This window comes from Bactrocera neohumeralis, chromosome 6, assembly GCF_024586455.1.
Source record: "Bactrocera neohumeralis isolate Rockhampton chromosome 6, APGP_CSIRO_Bneo_wtdbg2-racon-allhic-juicebox.fasta_v2, whole genome shotgun sequence".
Lineage (NCBI taxonomy): Eukaryota > Metazoa > Arthropoda > Insecta > Diptera > Tephritidae > Bactrocera > Bactrocera neohumeralis.
Window position 1 is genome coordinate 62,993,464 of NC_065923.1, and position 9,189 is coordinate 63,002,652.

Consider the following 9,189-nt stretch of genomic DNA (forward strand, 5'->3'; position numbering starts at 1 on the left):
TTTGAAAAATTTGATTATAGCCCAGCAGCCACTCCAAGAAAATACATATTGGTCTAACAAATTACTTAGCATATTCAATGTGAATACATACATACATACATATATAACTTCAAAAATATTTGTGCAATAAAATAATGAAATCTCAATTTTCATTATTCTACTTTCTGGTTGAAGTGCACTTCTTGAAAATATTCATGAAATAAGTAAATCAAAAAATCAAACTCATAAGAACGAGTCCAAAGTAGTGCGTGCATTCAATTTATATATGTATATATGTATAAAAAATCCACTTGAAAACTTTTCCACTTGACCGCTTTTGTGAAATCATTGTTATGTTAGTTCAGACTTAAATTTCCCCTTCAATGAATTGCGATAATTTAATTATTTTTTGGTCAAAATTTAGTTAGCTAAATGTTCTAAAGTTTCACAATGGCTCGTACGCTGTGTGGCAGTAGTTTTCCAGCTAGTATTGATGGATTTTGATAAACAAACACATTGCGGTAATAAATTGTCAAATTTAATTGGAATAAAGTTCTCATAGCAGGAAAAATAAAAAAGTAATGTTTTCATACTCTTGCAACATGTCGCTACAGATTATAATAGTTTCCTTAATGTTGTTGTTTGTATCATCTAAAACTAGTCGTGGTAGATATGTACATACATACAAATACACTATGGCATACACATTCCCGAAAATTGTAATTTAAATTCCTCGAGTAAATGCCATTTCGAAAAAATTTAATTTGCTAAGTTGGTAAGACTGTTCTTAATTACAATACCAAATATGATGACAAGAGAGCGCGCCTCCGTTTCAATTTTCTAAAAGAATACCGTAAACAGGTCTGTTGTTGTTATTCTAACGGTTATTAGTTCTCGTGACGATGATAAGGGTTATCCAGGTTGACGTCGACGTCATTTAGCGGGAGGCCCAGGAAACGTGCTGTTTCGACGGGGTCGGACCAAAGAGAAAGTGGTGTTAGATGAGTGAATTTATTTCGGAGGGACAGAAATTGCTACATCATGGAGGAGATAAAACAAAATCCCCTGAAAGAGCTGAAGGTGATCCGAAAAAGTGCTTATGGAAAGTGTGTCGAGGTCTGAACAAATCGTGGGCATAAGTGTATTACATCTGATGGGAATAACTTTGAAGGCGACAAAATAAATATTGATGAATAATTAAATATTTTGCGTTTCATTCATAATTTCCAGGTACTGTTTTGTCACAATTTATAACAAAGTTGTATTTATTTATTTTACGCAAAAACTACTAAATATTTATGGAAATTTAAAGTCTCCACTTTTTGGAGACTTTTAAAATTCAATAAACGTACCATTGTAATTAATTTTTATTAGCTTTTACTACAGAAACTTACATCCAACATTACTTTCTGAACATTATAACAAAAACTATGTTATCAACTTTGTGAAAAAACTTACTAGGAAGCTAAGATAAAATGTTCTTTTATCAGTGAGAGAATTTTGAATTTTATATACGAATATTTTAAATAATATTTTCCAAGTTTCCTAAAGTGATTATATATTTATATTAATAATTTTCGACAAAAGTGTTAAATCTCCACTAATTGGAGAGTAAGTAAAATTCATAAGCAAAAAATTAATTAAATTTACTGTTCATAACATTGTTTTTCCAATTTCTTTCCGAAATTATACAGACTTACATATGTATAGTATATGATTGATATCAGTAATACCTCTCCTTCATGTGAGTGAGACTTGTACTAATCTTTTGATTATTTGAGTACTTTTGTATATTAAGTTGTTGTTTTGTAATTAACTGTCAAAAATATTTTTGGAGATAAAATATTCAAAGCATTTTCAATTTTCTATATATATATGTATATGTACATATTTTGATTTTTCTTGAGAGCGAGTTCCATGAAAATTTCACACTTTTGACCGGCGGTAGGAAAGTCAAGTGAAGGTCGAGCAAAGGGGTATGCAAATGTGTTTTATTCATTTTCCAAACACAGACATTCACAGTAATGCACACGTATGTATATATGTATATATATGCATATATTTTTAACACCTTCATGCAAACAACAAAATTCTTTCCAAATGCAAATTTACGATGAATACAATTGAAATGTAAGGGTCGTTTCACACCTTTGCGACATTCAGCTACGGATTTCATTATGTGTGTACAGGTATTGTGTATGTGTCTATGTATGTATGTATGCATATACACATGAGCATGTGCAAGCAAATACCGTTTCTGGAAGTTGACGTAATCTTGACATTCACGGTCAAGGCTAAAGTTCAGTTTACTATAAATTTTACGACTTTTTACATTGACCGTGAAATTGACTGGAAATCAAAGCAAAATATAGTTCAACTACTGCATATGTAGATATTGTAACTAAATCTCATAAAAATGACTTCAAATATTTACTCCGCATGCAAATCCACTAAATATTTATTTTACTTAATTAAAAAACGATTCCATGCCCATTGTCCTTCCGTTTCTTTGGTGCAAACTGTATTCTTTTTACATTCCTTTTGTGTTTACACTACGTCATTTATGCCACTTTGCATTGACCCCAATTCCACCAAACCATTAATTTGTCAATTTCTTACATAAATATGTTTGTTTGGGGGCTTTATGCTTAGTATTCGCCATTGCGTCGAACGCTAAATCACTTAAAAGGCAGTAAATTCTCATAATATCGATTTGGAACTGTCAAAGGAGATGCATAAACGGAAAGTAATAAGTAGAAAATATACACATACATACAAACATATATATAGTTTTTTGTAAATAGTATAAGAAAGCTTGAAGAAATCAAAAGCAATGAATTGCAGTGATTTTCAATAAAGAATTGCACGCAAACAAGCCACAAATCAAAGTAAATTCCCGCGCACTCTGTAGCTACTCCAACAATGTCCCATAAGTATTTACTCGGATTTACTTAAGACGTTTGCTGCTTTCTTTATGCTGCTTTTGCACTCAATAAATTTCAATCAAAACCCAAAGCACAATTCGCTTGAGAATAAAAAAAGATATAAAAAAGTGGGTAAAAGCAGTAGTAGTAGTAAATGCAGAAGTAGCTACTCAGTGCTCTTGGTAAAGATTTCGCAAGCAAGTAAGTGAGTGTTAAGTATGCGCGGAACCGAATTTCATAGATTTATACTTATATATACATAGCTGTTAAAACATTTCTAAGATTATGTGAATTTATGCAGTCGCAAATATGACTCAATACTAGAAGTCTCCGCTTTTTGGAGACTTTCAAAATTTGAGAAGAACGTTTTATTCAAATATTTAAAGTTATTTATTCATCGAAATTGAACTTTATAACTAAAAGGTGAAGTCTCCAAAATTGGAGAGTTGAAAGGGATGTGCGCGATTGTATACATATATGTAAAAGATATATATTTTATTTAAATAAACTGAAAATTTTGTGTTTACCATGTTCAGGGCAATGAAATGTATTTGGTTGATATAAATTCAAATTTATTAGTAGTTTTTGGTACTTAAATTTTATTGAATCGTAGCTGGTGTGAAACGCTCATTTCAAAAAGATCTCAGTTTTCACAGTAAATATTTTTGTTTGTTGACATAAAGCAATGCAAATGAAAAACAGCATGAAAAAAAAAACAATTTGGAGAGTAGATTTGCAGAAAGCAGTAGAAATGTAAAAGCATTAGAAGACCTCATACAATTTTACAGGAATATATGTAAATTTATGTAGTAGCGTAGAAGAGTTGCCACCAGCTGGCAGCGGCATTGGAGGTGCTACAATAAATCTCAATTCAAAAACCGCGCGCTTTTGCAGCAAGAAGTAAGAATTTACTGCCATGCAGGGCGCACAAAAGCTGCTGCTCTCCCTGACGCTGCTACTGATTGCATCGTTACCACTTGCTTGGCGGCAGTATTGAAAGGGCCGCCCAACTGCTGTGCGACGGTTATTGTGTGTAGTACCTAAAGCAAAAGAATCGCTTGGCAGGGCGCATGATGGTGGCAGCACTTGCTTCGTTGATTCAAGTCTTAAAAAGCGCTTATACTACGTACTCTTTTCGCTGCCTCTTCCTTGTTGCGCAGCTAATAAAAATCTCGCCTTTGATGTTGTGCAACAAATCGAAAAGTTGCGCCAATTGACTTCTGCCGCTATGGCAGTGCCTTTTGAAGATTTTATACTTTTATTTTTGACTTTTCTTCGCGCTACTTTTCGCCGCAATTTACTTTATTTTTTCTTTCTACAAACATTTCTTCCTCCATTTACTTCTTACGGCTTGCAATTGAACTTAGAACCTTCAAATCGAAATCAATTCGCACATTTATTTCACACTTCTTGTGCGCGACTGGCAGATAATTTATTGTGATTTAAAGCAAGTTTTGCAACTATGGGGGCAGCAGTTTGAGTGCGTAGCAGCGGTCTCTTATACTTTTTAGTGAAAGTGCACGCGGAAGAACACTCACTTTTAATTAACTACTTTTTAATGTGCACAGTTTTTCAATTAAAACTTTATTTCATGGCATATGTGGAGAAGGGAATTAAATTGAGTGCGTGTAGTTAACAAGATTTTAGCCAATCGAGGCAGCAAAAGTAAGTTTGGAATTATAAAGCTCACAAAGGTGTAGGATAAGTACGTTTATGTCTACAAATATCCAGATATTCGTTAATCATTTTAATCAATCTAATAAAATTTCATTTAATGCAATCAAAATAAAATATTTTTTTTGCTCACCGCTACAAAATCCAGTGTAAAATTCAGCGCTGCAAATAAAATAAAATATAAAATTTTATAAACTTTAATAAAATTACACATAAACTACATTTAATTTAAATTTTTTAAATTTTAAATATAAAATTTCATAGCACTGCATACTAAAGTAACAAACATGGCATAAAGTTAAAAGTCTCCAAAAAGTGGAGAGTTTTTAAAAAATATATTTTTTCAAGCATATTTCAAAGTGCTTTGAAGTATGCATTATTAAAATAATTTTTTACGCTTAAATTAAAAAGTCTCCACTTTTTGGAGTTACAAAAGATCTATGCTTTAAGTAGTACGTTCTTACACTTAAAAGCAGTTGTTACTTTAAACATATCTAACATATAATATTTAATAAAGTCAACTTAGTGTTTTTCGTTGCGCTATAATTCATTAATTTTATTACTGTCAATCTTTTTAGTGTCAGTTACATTATAAGATGCCATACACACACTCACAATAAATCACTTGCATCGCAAAAGTAGCTTTTTTATTTATTTTTTTCAGAATTTAAGTGCTTCTCAAACAATAGACTTAGACACTTGATTTCCTATCAACTACCACACGTCATTACTTTCAATTGATTTTCACCATTTATCAAGTACGCCAATCAAATTGCAAGTGTTTGTTAAACTAGAAAATATTACACACTCGCACACACACATACATAAAGTACTTTATGAAATTACTAGTTACCGCTTACGACTGCCAGTGTGAACGCCAACAAGAGGCGTCAATAATTGCAATCGCTGCCAGACAACAAATAACACAAATCATTCATCAATTTTTACGATTAACAAGTTTTTATTGGCGAATGCAGCTCGAAGCTTATTACTCACACACATACAAACACGCGGGTATGGCTGTGTAAGCATGTGAGTAGTAGTGCTGGCTGTGAACGGTTCAGCAAATTCGACCTGTTTGCCATCACTTGTGACTGCAGCGGACCAGTACGACTTTGTATGTACGTCAGCAATGCTATTTTCTTAGAAACAACCACAGCAATAACAACAACAGTGCATTTGGCCCACCACTTAACCGCAAAAGACGACTATGGTCGCCAGGCAGGAAATCGATTCTGTGGCTGCATAGATGGGAATATTTGCCGGAGTGGTTGTATGTACATATGTATTTGATGTCATGTGCCTGTCGGTTGCATTGGAATGATGACTCTTGGGTGCGAGGACAAATTCAACGCGCAACAGGCAAATTGGCATTGCCGAAGCGGCTGCATATCACCACCGCAGTTAATAATTTGCCAATTGCGGAAAAGCATTTGCGCAAGTCACTTGCCTCACGAGCTGACTGCATAAAATGAAATTTCATATTCGCTTGTCAATATGTATATATGTGTGTTATGCAAATGCGTAAAAGTGTTTTCCATTTTGTTTTTTTTTTTTTTGCTTTTGGTGCTTTTTGGTGTGCTGTTCTGCAGCGATTTTTCGTTTTTCAATTTTCGCTTCCATTAAGCGTGTAATCGAGGGCAAAACCGCAAAACGGAAGTGGAGTTTCTGCGCATGTGTCAATTACATGTCAAATGGCAAGCCACTGTTTGTGTTTGTTGTGTTATGTGTGCTTTTTTCGTCGCTTTTTATTTGGTTTAAGAATTTTTTGCAAATTTTCATGCTCCTTTTTTGTAAATTTCCCCGCCAAACAATTGCTGCAGGAAATGAAGTCGTTTCCGCTGTGAAATAAATTTTGCAAATTTTCTTGATTGGCGCGAAATTGTTTTTGTTTGTGTGTGTGTGAGTTGAAGTAAACAAGTTATTTATATGGAAATGAGTGTGAAATATTTTTTCGAGGAGCTTGTAAATGGTACAGAAATGACTGAGTTTTGATTTCGCAAAATAATTCAGAAATGGGATTCAGAAACTTTTTAAATCCTCGAAAGGTTAAGTTATTCAGGCTTGGTGAAATCACACGCAATGTCAAATCAGTTAGTATGGTGGATATACAAGTCAAAATAGTAGCTGTAGTAACTCAAAAGTCCACAAGTCTAACACAAACCGTCTTCGTAACACTGAGACTTGAAGAACAATTTTGCTTTATTCTAATATTATATACACTCCGTTTTATGAAGTTAAGTTTGTTTATCATTTAAGTGTAGAACATTACAATTCTCACACTTGATGTTTACCATCGATAGATACAGAGTGATTAAAGTGAATTTTTTTCTTAACTCCCCAAAAACACCCCTTTCTTTTCGTTTCTGATTTTTCACAAAATTTGATCTCTTATTTGTAAAAAAATCAAAAGAGAGAGTTTTATAAACAACTTATTTTAAGATTCCCTACTTTAGAAACTTCAAATTTAATAGCTAATGTTTATTATCATTCGAAAGAACATTCTTTGGCATTTACTTTTTGAAGATTATCCCGTTCAATTATTGGCCTCGGCAGTGTCTTAGATCGCCCATCCGTTGAATCCAATTTTTGATAACTCGTTCGAGCATTTCGACTGGTAACTGCCGATTGACACGCGTGATATTTTGTTCCAAGGCCTGAATCAAAGCGCGATTGTTCACATAGACTTTAGCCTTTACATATCCCCACAGGAAAAAGTCTAACGGTGTGATATCAAACGATCTTGGTGACCAATCGACCGGCCCAAAAAACAGAAGTGTTCTCTCAATAAATTCATTGATTTATGCGATGTGTTGCAACCAAATTTTCTCCGAAATAACGAGGTTCAATTTCAAGCATCAAATAGCCGGTTATCATGGCGCGATAATGGTGGCCATTGACGGTGATTCCACCGGCTCGCAAACCACACCAAACCGTTGTTTCCATTAAGCCAGAAATTGGCCTCATCGCAGAACAAAATTTGACTCGAAAACGTTGAATCTTCTTGGAACTTTTCAAGAGCCAATAGAGCAGACGATGTCGATTGCAGAGGTCGAGCGGCTTCCGTTCTGGCAAAAGTTGTATTTTGTACGCTTTTAATTTAAGATCTCGACGTAACATGACGTCCCATACGTCATACGAACGGCGCCGAAACGACTCTCTACGGACTTCGTGTACACTCTCAGCTACAGCTACTCTATTTTCTTCACTGCGTGGTGGATGTGGTCTATTCAGTCTTTCCATGATAAAATGCTAAGCAATACTGAACAAAACTAACTTGACAGCTTGTCATGCCTCACCCGTGATCTGTTAAAAAAGGCTATTGAAAAACGTACCTCCAATTGGATCACTCTGTAGCAATCAAAGGAAACAATTGTTGTATTGTACGTATATTATAATTTCTAAATTGATTTTGACTTTAAAATTTCATTGTACTGTATACCAAGTTAACAATTACTGCGTAAACCGCAAGTCTCCAAAAAGTGGAGAGTTGTTCAAAAAGCGTCTTCATGTAATATTATAATTTCTAAATTGATTTTGACTTTAAAATTTTATTGTACCGTATATCAAGTTAACAATTACTGCGTAAACCGCAAGTCTCCAAAAAGTGGAGAGTTGTTCAAAAAGCGTCTTCATGAGATATTACAAATTACTTTGAAGAAACAACTATTAAATTAATGCTTCCGACTTAAATTAAGAATTCTCCATTTTTGGAGAGTTACGAAATATCTATACGTTAAGCAGTAAGTTTCACTGTGAAATTGGCTAAAAGCATTTCTTTTAAAACCCTTGAAGTAATTTCAGAATTTCTTTATGAAAATAAACATAGTAAATAAGTTTTTGATTCGCTTTAAGTTTGTTTCATTACAGTCAAATCACATACAAATATTTTTTATCATAAAAGTTGAAATAAGGTAATAGATAACTACAGAATAGTAATATTATTTTTGACAGCTTTTCCCAGAAAACTAGTTTTCGCACCTAAGCCCCCTTTCCGTAGACCAGGTCACATATGAAGAAATTAGAAAAGCTTTGAAAATGGTAAATTAGGTTTAAACTGGAGGTACTGTTATTCAATTTATAACATTTGAAAATGCCTACTTCCCAGCATATATGGTATTTGAGTGACCATTCTCTGTTTCTTTCTTTTTCAAAACCATAAATGCCACATAGTAGCAATTACTGCCAAAAATTAAACGTTTTTGGAATTACTACTCTACCAAATACATTTACAAACACACTCACGCATTTGTAATTGCAATTTTATAGGCAATTTATTTTCGACATCAATTTTCCATTTTAATGCGTCTAATTGCTTTGTTTATTTCATAAAATTTTCAGTTTATTGCCAACAAATTTGCCAGTAATGGTTTTTATGAGGTTTTTTGGTAAATAAAATCCCACAGAAAATGCTAATTTGTAATTGCACAATATTGCTGTTGCAATTTTAACATTGTTCTTGTAGTCGTTGCAAGTCTAACTGTCATTATAAATTGACAGACATGCAATGGACAACAGATGAGACAATAAAATTGGAAAAGTTAGGGCGCACACAAGCGCACGATGAACAGAATAGGCAACTGGAGGAGCTAACGAACGGGCGAAGGATGAC

The 9,189-nt window shown here is 33.6% G+C and overlaps 1 protein-coding gene across 1 annotated transcript in view; it reads right to left on the reverse strand.

The window, feature by feature from the left end:
* Positions 1–4,725, reverse strand: part of LOC126763158 (frizzled-2) — a 109,183-nt gene extending 104,458 nt beyond the window's left edge. The window contains exon 1 of the mRNA XM_050480414.1: positions 4,711–4,725. The gene's annotated coding sequence lies outside the window, so the exon portion shown is untranslated. The remainder of the gene's footprint in view (positions 1–4,710) is intronic.
* Positions 4,726–9,189: the final 4,464 nt, after the last annotated feature.